The 10,096-nt window shown below is 36.9% G+C and overlaps 1 pseudogene; it reads left to right on the top strand.

Annotated features, from left to right (window-relative positions):
- The first annotated feature begins 3,493 nt into the window (after nt 1-3,493).
- Nucleotides 3,494-9,864, top strand: LOC128232413 (BTB/POZ domain-containing protein 2-like; annotated as a pseudogene).
- Nucleotides 9,865-10,096: the final 232 nt, after the last annotated feature.

The following is a 10,096-nucleotide window of genomic DNA, read 5'->3' as shown; positions in this document are numbered from 1 at the left end:
CAGAAAATGAGGAGGCTGATAACCACTGCCGCTTGGTTCTTGGTATTCAGGGGGTTCAATGGATACTTAAGGAATATCAAGAATTGTGGAAGCTAATAAGCTTAGCCGCTTGGTTCTCGTTATCCAGGGGGTTCAATGGATATTTGAGAAATAGAGAAAATGGAGGAGGTTGATAAGCTTTACCGCTAAGTTCTCTGTGTTTAGGGGGTTTAATGAGGAATAGCAAAAATGGAGGAGGCTGATAAGCCTAGCCGCTTTGTTCTATTGTGAGTTATCTTATATGACTAAATTGAAGGCATTTATACCGAAATCAGCTGATTCTGAGACAAAACATTAAAAAGATGTCAAAACTGTCAATCTGTGAGGATAATAATGTTTTAGTCGTTGGTTAAACAAATCTTTAGCAAACAGATAAATATTAAAATATAATTCTTTGAGCCGATTAAGTCTCCAAAACTGTTGTTTTGTTATTCTGTTTGTCAAACCTCCGGTAGTTTTACATTAAAACAGAATTTTATTTAAATTTGAAGGAGTACACTTTATTGCACAATATGTCCGATCGTTCGGGTCGATCCATTATACCAAAGTACTCCATAGAACGTAAATTCTCCATAGCCGACGACACGCACTGAAGCGCTCTTTGTCTTTTATATCGCTCCTCCTGCCAATGCGTATAGCATCCCGAGCGCTGTAAGTCTGCCAGCATCCGCGCTACCGTGAATTCTTCCAATAAGACGCTCAACCAGTTGTCTTTATGGAAACAAGGAAGGACGTCACCCCACTCAGCGTGCTCCCCCGCGCATTCCAAGTATGTGCCCTCCCAGTGTCCACCCCGGTCTGATGATTCTGGGGACACTCACTTATGTAGCGATCAAGCGGGTCCCGTTGTTGTGTCATTTAGAAGTACCGTACCTAAAATTAAGAGATACACAAGAACTGCGATTAGCGTGCAACTTACGAAGTACCATTTTTAGAAAACTAATGGTGTTGAAAATATAAAATCAAACAGTTTAGACATTTATAAAAGCATTTAATTAAGCAAAACAATACACACTTTTATATGCATCATTAAATGTCTGCAGCATTGGCTTTTAGTGGTCAACATAATCTTTTGTCCAATGAGAAGGCAGAATTTCTCAATTTTTCAATGCATTTATTTCAGTAAATCAGGAGACAGCCGTTATTGATTTAAAGCATGTGAAGCGATATATATATATATATATATATATATATATATATATATATATATATATATAAGCAGTGGCCGGTTAGAAGGTAGTTTGCACAATAATGATGTGATATGTGCCTGTCAAAATACGACAAAAACAGGTTATCAATGATTAATAGATGAACTACAGCATTCGTTGTCAGATTCAGTTTTAACTGCTTTTTTTTAGTAAAAGTGACATTGACCCTATGGGCCCCAAATACAAACCTATGGAATTTTCCATAAACTACTCCTACAAACCGGCCCATTTAGATGGTAGTTTGAGCTATAATGATGTGATATGTGTCTGTCAAAAGCAATAAAAAAAGTCATATTAAAAATTAAACAAGAAACGCCACAATACGACGAACCAGGTTATTAATGATTGATAGATAAATTACAGCATTCGTTGTCAGATTCATTTTAACTGGGGTTTTTCGATTTTTAGTAAATTGACCTTGACCCTATGTGCCTCAAATACAATACATGTACTATGGAAATCTCCATAAACTTCTCATACAAACCAAGTTTGGTCACAGTATGTCAACCATAACTGTTGTTATTCAGTACCAAACGGCTATACTTTTTATTAACAGTGATATTGACTTTGACCGTAGGGTCCCCGAACTCAATCCCATGAAAGGTCTCCATAAACTCTTCATATATATCAAGTTTGGTTACAATATGTCAATCCTAATTATTCAGTACCAACTAATATATATGTTTTGTATCAAACGTAATCCCATTTTAGGTTTCTATAAACTGCTCATACGTGTCAAGTTTGGTCACTATAAGTTAGACCTACCTGAACTTATTCGATATCATACAAGAAGGTGCGTCAGACGCCGCCCACCCGAAAACAACGTACGTAATTCTTATACCCTGGTTTCAAAATGTGAAAACCTTGTTAAAGATACAAAAAATATGTATCCCAATTGTGAGATGGTCGTAAACAACTGTGTACAGTATTAAGTCAATTGAATGAAGGGTTAAGAAGTAATTAGTGAAAATCTCACCTAGCCCTTAAACTTTTATCGGACACAATGTGCCCTAAAACTTAAACTTAAGTTGCTAAGGAAGGAAGAGGTTTCTAAAGAGGTCAATGATTGCCAAGGATGGCAGTAATTAACTACTCAAAAATTATTGGTTTCTATGGATGAAGGCAGTTGACAAGGAAGTCATTGTTTGCTTTTGATGTCCTTGGTTGCTGAGGAAGTAAGGGGTTACTGAAAAGTCATTGGTTGCTTAGTAAACCATATGTCTATAAGTAGGTAATTTGTTGCTATGGATAAATGTTGTTGCTAAGAAGAAGGTGGTTGCTAAGGTAACTGGTTTATCGAAAGTCGCTAGCTTAGTTAGTCGTTGTTTATCAAGGAAGTAAGTGGATGTAAGGGAATAATCTGGTTGATAAGGTATTCACTGGTTGCTAAAGAAGTCATTGTTTGCTTAGAAGCCATTGATTGCTAGGAAAGTCATTGGTAGCTAAAGAAACAATTGGTTGCTAAGGAAAAAATGAGTTGCTAAATAGTCAATGATTACTAAGGCGGTGAATGGTTGAAAAGGAATTACTTGGCTGATGAAGGAAGAAGTTACATGTACCATGAAGATGATATCCAGTAAAAATAAAAACAAAACCACCATACTATTATCGAAACTTGCTTTATTTTGAATTGCGACGCCATATCCGGAAATATGACGTCATATTTCGATTATTCATGGCGTCTTTTACTGTCTTAAAGACATATTTATTTATTTATTTATTTATTTATTTATTTATTTATTTATTTATTTATTTATTTTAAGTTTTTGAAATCAATTTATTATGAAGCAATTTTAAAATGTGGTGCATGAAACTGTTTTTGATAGTTTAAAGATGATTTAAATGGCTTTTATTTTAAATCATACAGACAGAAAAAAAAACATTTATAGAAGGTAAACATTTAGTTAATTGTAGTTATTTTTTAGATTGAGAAATACTGAGGCATTTTTACTAAATATGTAATAAAATGACACTTTTAACACGATTTAATCAGCTGTAAGCTTATATCATGCTAGCCTAAAATAATAGACGTGTTATACGGGATTATTTTTATCCCTATTTGCCAAATCAAAAAGTGTCAAAAATCCGTCAACGTATAATTATTTGGACTAATATCATGCATATTAAAAAATAGCATTTGCCGAAGGTGGGCATTTAGCTTGCAATTTGCGTTGAATGATCGCTTTGTTATAAATATGGTTGGGTTTAACCATACACTTTGATATACTTTCGGTTTGAAATCGAAACTAGCTTTAGCCATTTTGGGTAAGTATTAACACTTCTGTCATTTCTTTCGATTTTAATTGCTGGCTTCTTATTATTTAAGGTATTGCACGAGTGATCCTATTTTATATTTAAAGCCTATATATTCGGTATCGGGGGAGAGGGGGCGCACATAGAGGAGCAACAAGTGACCGTTTACGGCCCCTCTAATCTAAAATAATAGACGTGTTATGCGCCAGTCAATTGTTACCACGGCCCCCCAGGTCCGGGAGTATACCGGGGATAGCCGGGGAAATGGACCGTGTTTATACCTTCCCAGTGGCTCCGCAGTGCCGGGTGTGTGCGGTGGTTTTGTCTTCGCGCCAAATATAGCGGTGAATGGGTCTTACCTAGGGTCCCTGGGGTGCGGAGGCATTTTGCTGGAATATTACCATCACTTTGTCCCCGCAGGACGGGGATTTTACCTGGGCTTGGCTAGACCGAAAGTCAAAGTCCCCGCAATTCCCCGGACCTGGGAGAGCCGTGGTTACAATTGACTGATGCATTATACGGGATTCTTCTTATCCATATACAAATCGCAAAAAAAAATCATTCACGTACAATTTTTTGGACTACGGCCCCTCTAAATAAAACCCTGGACCTAGTCCAAATAATTGCACATGGACGGATTTTTTAAGATTGTCAGTTGATACGGCAAAACCTTTATGCACCAGTCAATTGTTACCACGCCCCCCCCCCCCTCCCCCAAGGTCTTGGGGGTATACCGGGGATAGCTGGGGAAATGGGCCGTGTTTTTACCTTCCACTCGGCCTCGCAGTGCCGGGTGAATGCGGTGGTTTTGTCTTTCCGCCAAAAATACCGGGGAATGGGCCTACCTAGGGTCGCTGGGGTGCGGGGGCATATGGCTGGGATATTACTAGCAGTTCGTCCCCGCAGGACGGGAATTTTACCCGGGCTTGGCTTGACCGGAAGTCAAAGTTCCCGCTATTTCCCGGACCTTGGGGCCGTGGTTACAATTGACTGGTGCATTAGAAAATTATCTATTATTTTAGACTTATCCTGGGCCCATCCCTCGAACATTGAATGACTCTATATGAACATTAAATAATCTTTCATTAGTGATGTTTAGATACACTTAACAACTTTTCTAACGCTACCAGTAGCCTTTTCAAAATAATTTAAAAACTACTGAGGATAATTGCGTGAAATTTTCAGGGCAGTTAAAGTAATATATTAGACAGTGATTTGTGGAAAACAAACAACTGACATTATCATATTTTGAAGATTTTGTATTTTATTCGATGCAACCCCCACTTTACAAAGTCGCAAAATTTATCGGATAAATACAATTACTAATAAAATGAAAGTCAATGTCCCCAATCTTGAAAACGTCCTTGGAATGCTAAGAACAAAATACGTACACGACCATCTTTATCGTATTAATTAAAGCGTGATTCATCGGTAAATAATACAGCCGCCAGTCCGCTCTGATCATCCGTAAGTGACGACGAGCCCAGCGTAAACGGGTTAGTTTGTGCTGATCAGTTAAGATAATCCCATGAAATGGGCGTCTGCAGCGTACACCATTTTCCCAAAACCTTCTACGCACAGTCTGGGCGCTGATAGGGCGACCGTGCGTTCCAACTGTTACCCTCGATGTATCAGTAGCTCGACGTCGCCTGTCTTGAAGGTGTGTATTCAGAATGTTTCTGCCTGATTTCTTGTAGTAGCTCGTCCTCTTGGTTGGCGTGGCAGGTCTCGGACAAATCCTGTCGTTCTGTAATTACGAAGCAAACGTATTACTGATGTGCGGGGCACGTTCAGCATTCTTGCAACCTGAAAATGAACGAAATTTGCAAGTTTCTGAAAATGGCCTAAGTATTATTTAATATCTTTTTTTAAAAGTTTGATCGAAAACGAAATTATAATGACTGGCAAAAAATAAGTAAACGAACACTTACAACATTGTAACTCGCACTTGCTCTTTCTTGGTTTGACAGTTTCGGCATTTCAAAAGTCTTTCCTAATAACTGATGCAAATGTCAATGCCCATGAATTTAACCGTTTATTTTTAGACTACTTAGAAAGTACATGTATTACATACCAGTAAGCACAAGTTTCACGGGCACCGCACCTCTAAAAACGAGTTCTTGGAAAAATAAAATCGATGCCCACATGAGCAATTTAACAGTTATTTGTCCTTTTTTTGGGGGGGGGGTGAAATAGATATAAAATCACATTAAAATGTAATAATAACAGTGGTTATAAAAACGAAATTTGATTTATTAAAAATTTGCAAGAATACAGTTAAGAATGTGGAGTACTGAATAGTTGGCTAAATTTGCGACTTTGAAAAAAAGGGGTTTCATTGGATAATTAATAAAATCTGTTATCTTTTAGAATTCTTTTATTGTAAATTTTATATCAAACAATGTCCTCTGTATTAATCTATATTTCCTGAAAATATTATTCAGTTCCTTTCGGTAGTTTTAAAGTTATTGCGAAAATGCAACTGGTAGCGTTAGAAAAGTTGTTAAGTGTATATTGCCGAGCATGTTGTCACCTGAAAAAAATCCTCTGATTGTAGCATGCTTGTGAGTACACATGCTTTCTGAACTTAACTCTGTTATAAAATCTTTAGGTGACCCTCTTATTCAAAATCAATATCCACACATGGTAAATTTAATATTTCAGTAAGAGTGCATAAAAATACAAACAAGAGACTGAGTCTCATGGGCCTATGCTCTACTGGCATAGCTTTTATGGTGATTTTTAATCCAGAGCATGTATGTATGTGTAATAGGCAACACACATATAGTTCACGTTTTGTGTTTGTGTTTGCCGAAAACGTTGCGCGTTAAACATCTGACGACAGAAAATATTGTAAGCAGATTAGTTGCATGAACTATTTAAAAAGGTGCCAAGTCGAGGTCTTTCGAGGAAAAAAATATTATTTCTTTTCAAAACTGTACTCATGGTCAAAATGTCACTGCAATATCTTCAAAATTAAAAAAGTAGGTCAAAAGATCACAGTCAATGTCATCTGGGGACAACATTGATATTTGTTTGCAAAACTGTACACATGTACCAGATTTTATTGCTGTAGCTTCAAAAAAAGAAAGTTGGTCAAGAGGTCACAAACAAGGTCATCAAAATACAAAATAAATAAGAAAAGCTTATGCGATGGTAATGTGTAAGTCGTATGTGCGTTCGTGTGTCTGTAAACAATTGCTTGTGAAGACGTGCAAGAAGAAAAAGAAAAAGAAGATTTATTCATAGCATAAATAATACAAAATACACATTTGAAATAGGCCAACATGACCCTTGATCAAATCAAATTAATACACCAAATTGTGATTGCGAACAGGTACATATAAATGTATATTCATTAAATAACAATTTTATCTACAACTTACAAATGATACTATTCATAATTCATAATCTAGTAAATACATATGATAAATTATTTATATAATGGAAATAAATTTTGCTAAGCGAGCTATCCTCGGATTCATTATTACCTATGCCCGGGTTTTACCGCATACCGGAAAAGTACAAGCGTTATCAAAATAATGCGTTACCACATGTCTTGGGAATTATTGTAAAATTGGAATAAACTACAGTGTGTCATTCATAAAAAAAAACTGTTGGAAATGGTTGTTTGAGTGATATTTCATATTCCGAGGATCTTCATTTGACTGTATCTCGATGAAACTTGTACAGTAGTGACATATCCATCAGAGCTCGTTTCCTTTCGAAAACCAGCCAGATCCGCCCACGCATAATTGGATTATGTCCCTTGAAAGAATTAAAAAAATGCTATTTTAGCCAAGTTAGCCAAGTCTAGGATTAAAGAGAGACAACTTGTTTTTTGGTTCGGTAGTTGGTTTTATGTTGTACACTCCTCTTCCTTGTTGAAAGAGATCAAAATTACAGTTTAAAGGGGTTGGTTTATTTTTAGCTCTATTGGTCAAAGGCCATTTTAGCTCTATTGGCCAAAGACCAGAAGTGTCACAGGTTTGGTATACTTAAATTGGGAACTGTTGATTTTTTTGTCTGAAACCACAGACTCTTGCTATTTTGAATAAGGCATCATTTAGTGGTCCCCAATCATGATTATTCAAATTATGCCCCTGGGGTCAAAACTGGCCCTGCCCCGGGGGTTACAAGTTTCCTAGAGTTTCCTTCTTGTTTGTAACCACAAGGCTCATACCTTTGATATTTGTTGTGGATCATCATATGATGACCCTCTACAAAAACAGTTGAAATTATGCCCCTGGGGCCAAGGTTGGTCCTTACACTTTTGACCTATTTATTTTTTTTAAAGCTCCAGCAATGAAATTTGGACCATGTACAGTTTTGCAAACGAACATCAATGTTGAGTTCGGACGACATTGACACTGTGACTCTGTGACCTACTTTCTTATTTATTAAGGTACAGCAATGAAATATTGACCATGTGTACAGTTTTGCAAACGATCATCAATGGTGTCCTCTGAAAAACTGAAGCATTTATATTGTTAATGATTTTTAATAGTTGCCACTTAATTGTGTAAAATTATTTGTAGACTTTAAACTACCAAGTATGTCTGACCCCTGGCAACACGAGGAATCGTTCGCCGTCACGAACGCGCATATGCTGAGTGATGACGTATTATGTGATGTCACTATCCTGGCGGGGGAGGACAAACGTGAAGTGAGATGTCACCAGTTCATTCTAGCCAGCCGCTCACCAGTTTTCTACACGATGTTTTGTGGCTCACTTCCGGAAGCCGGAGTGGTGAAAATACCGGATGTAGAGGTAGACGTCCTTAGACCAGTCGTCAGGTGCGGTAATTATTGATAATTCAATAGCGTGTATTTAGTATATAAAGAAATGTGTATTCAAATACTATTAAACCTACAGTTTATGGTATTTAAAACTTGTTAGTAAGACCTTTTTGCAGTCATGCTGTTCCTTTTGTTAGGTTTATGTACACGGGGGAAATACAGTTAATGCCTGATTCCGTAATGACCGTCATGTACGCTGCAAAGAAGTACGACATCCGACCATTGATAAACCGCTGCAACACATTTCTTCAAAAAAAAAATTGCAATCGACAATGTCTGCGTCATTCTTGACCAAGCTTTGATATTTGGGGAAAAGGATTTGATTCAACCTTGCCTGTCCTTTGTATCGAAAAACACTGACCAAGTATTACAGAGTGATGGATTTTTGAGCATGTCTTCGGAAGCTTTGAAGTTGATTCTTGAGAAGAAAAAAGATTCACCAAACACACCAGCAGAAGAAGTGTATGCATCTTGTAAGAGATGGGCGAAGCAAGCGTGCTCTTCGTCAGGGACTGAGGTGACTGACCAAGTCCTAAGACAGAAACTTGGAGACATGGTTTGTCTTGTTGATTTTGCGGGAATGTCTTTTGACTCGTTTACTGCCAACGTAGTGCAAGAAACGATTTTATCTGACAAGGAAAAGGTCAGGTTCATGACAGAAATAAGACAACGGCAAAAGAAAGAACAAAAATCATTCGTTGTTGAGAGATTTTCTGAGGTTCAACAAGGATGGACTCACAAGGGTTTGCAAGATGGTATAAGTTTCAAGACTTCAAAACATGTTACTCTATCTGGAGTAGTCTTGTATTTACCGCATCAAAGTGGAAGTTTAAGTGGGCATTTGCAAATCCTGGAAGAGCAGACAATCGTATTGACCCAGGATGTTACCCTTCTCTACAAAGAAAACGAAACACATGAGAACATTCCCCTTGTCAGTAGAGTTAACATTTATCCGGGGGTGACATATTCTGTTCGCCAGAGGCTAAAAGGGCAAAACACATATAAAGGTTATTCCTATAAAGGTAAACAGAGTATCAATGGTATAGAAATAGAATTCATGATATTGATTTATGGTTATTCAAATAATAACACATCTTTAAGGGAGGGCCAGATACATGGTCTAAAGTTTTTCGATTGGTGTGACGATGAGTGTGTCAAAACACATGACAGAACTCATCAGAGCAACACAGTGCAGGCATGAACACATAAGATAAACTGTGGCTAGTTACCAAGTAGAAAAATAGTTTTTAACCTTAAAATTTGACTACCGACTTGTACGCTGCACATATCAAAGTTATCATAACGTATTGTATTTTACAGTTAATATTTGTTGTGGCCAGTGGATGTATAACTAATACTTTAGATCATAGACATATTGCGTACACTTTGGTTTGTAATAATACCGCATATCTGTCCCGATTCTGACGTATGTTATACTTGTTTTGTACAAATTCATTTGCTATACATGAGTTGTGACCATTGGCAATATCGAATGAAAAAAAAAACATGTGACATTTTTTTCAATATCCTATTGTTTTATTTTAAATGTCTGTACAATTGAACAATAAAGTGTTTCAGTATTATTGTATGTATTGTCACAAATATTGAAGGTCATAATGAATCCATACTAGGGGTAGATTTAGGCGAATGCGAGTTGTGCATTAAAACACGTTGAGGCATGTAGAGCAGCAGAAAACATTTCACAACTAATAAAAGAAAAAGAAGAAATGTGAATTTTTCTATTGGCTCGTTAACGTACAATTAAGATAACAGTTCCGAATTAAAACCCAAAACAA

This window comes from Mya arenaria, chromosome 4 (genome assembly GCF_026914265.1).
Source record: "Mya arenaria isolate MELC-2E11 chromosome 4, ASM2691426v1".
In the NCBI taxonomy this organism is placed as follows: domain Eukaryota; kingdom Metazoa; phylum Mollusca; class Bivalvia; order Myida; family Myidae; genus Mya; species Mya arenaria.
The sequence above is the reverse complement of the archived record's forward strand: the minus strand, read 5'-3'. Positions and strand labels throughout refer to the sequence as shown.